Source organism: Nestor notabilis, unplaced genomic scaffold (assembly GCF_000696875.1).
Source record: "Nestor notabilis isolate BGI_N333 unplaced genomic scaffold, ASM69687v1 scaffold4074, whole genome shotgun sequence".
Taxonomy (NCBI): domain Eukaryota; kingdom Metazoa; phylum Chordata; class Aves; order Psittaciformes; family Psittacidae; genus Nestor; species Nestor notabilis.
This window is the reverse complement of record NW_009926701.1, coordinates 99,802-101,239: the sequence shown is the minus strand read 5'-3', so window position 1 is coordinate 101,239 and position 1,438 is coordinate 99,802. Positions and strand designations below refer to the sequence as shown.

The following is a 1,438-nucleotide window of genomic DNA, read 5'->3' as shown; positions in this document are numbered from 1 at the left end:
ATTCCTGCACTGGGGCTTAGCTGTGTTCTGTCCCAGCTTTTGGGTACATGGAGCCTGTCAGTGTCTGCAGCACTTCAACAGAACCACGCTCTGTGCTAAGAGGGCTGGAAGATGGAGTTTCCTCAGGCTCATGCTCTGATTCAAGTGTTTAGCAACGGGTACACGGCAGAGACATTTGTCTCATTGTGGCCAGTGGTGACATACAAGGATTTTGATCACTGTACAGTACTCCAGGCTGCAGTGCTGCGGGAATAACAAATGCAAACAGGATCGCACAGTTACTTGTAAAGCACTTTACATGTCTGTTTGGGTGAATTTCTTCAGCCATCTCCTGTAAGCGCTGCTCCGGCTGCCCTCAGCGTGCAGCAGAGATCCCTGGCAGCCGCTGCAAGTCTAAGGCTGCAGTTTTAGGGACACCTTCCAGATCTCGGGAATGGGTGATGCAGACGCCAAGTTTTGTCCACAGGAGGCAGCGGCATTGCTGCAGGAACAGGAGCAGCGAATGGTGAGCGATGGGGGGCTCAGGCAACCTCCTTCCTTCCTTCCACGCCTGTAACTGTAGGTATGAGCTGAATCCTTCATTCATAGCAGATGTTTTTGGGACGTGGCAAACAACACGGGTTTGTGTTGTGTGTTTCCAGTGCGAGGTGTTGTGCTCGTTTGTCATCCCTTGTGAAACCCCGGCAGATGCTGTAGGCACTGGGCGCAGTAATGTCATTACCCAACGTTGCTGCTAGGCTGCCTAACGGGAAGCAGGGATGGAGACAGAGGATGGATGGGGACAAGGGGCACGAAGGTGCTGCTGGATGGAGCCTTGTGGGGGAAGCTCCCAGATCCATGTGCTTTGACTGCAAACGTGTATGGAAAACCACCCTGCAGCTCCCGGCTGCTTCTCGGTGTGAGAGACCTGAGCAAGCAATTGGTAGTGAGTCACTTGTTGGGTGAACTCGGCCTCTTTTTCCAGTCAGACATCAGACAAGTGTGTGATTCCCCATGTACATTAAGCATGGAAAACTATTGGAGAATAATTTGTGCAAATGATTCTTGCTCTGATGCTGTTCCATAAGGAATTTGGTCTGAGCATCCACTCCACGAACAGGGAGGGCTCTTCTCTCTGCCTGGCGCTGTTCATAAGGGGTTTCTCTTCCCTTAAGCAAGCCTGTGGTCAGAATATTCACTTTATAGCACCAGGATTTGCAACATGCCTGTTCTTGTACAAAACTTGAGCTGAATGTACCTGAGCTCCATCGTGCCCGGGGCTGCCAGCCCTTGCTGCAAGGCAGTGAGTTAACAGCAGGGATGTAAAATTCCCTGTTTCTTCCTTATTCAAAAGTAGCTGGTCACAATTTTCACACCTTTCTTTTTCTTTTTCTATCTTTTTCTTTTCTTTTTCTATCTTTTAAAAATCAGTCAATGGACAAAACTGGTTCTTTTTGTA

General features: G+C 49.4%; 1 protein-coding gene across 1 annotated transcript in view; it reads left to right on the top strand.

Moving 5' to 3' along the window:
* ZMAT4 (zinc finger, matrin-type 4) overlaps window positions 1–1,438 on the top strand; it is a 31,519-nt gene that overhangs the window by 999 nt on the left and 29,082 nt on the right. The gene's annotated exons all lie outside the window — the stretch shown is intronic.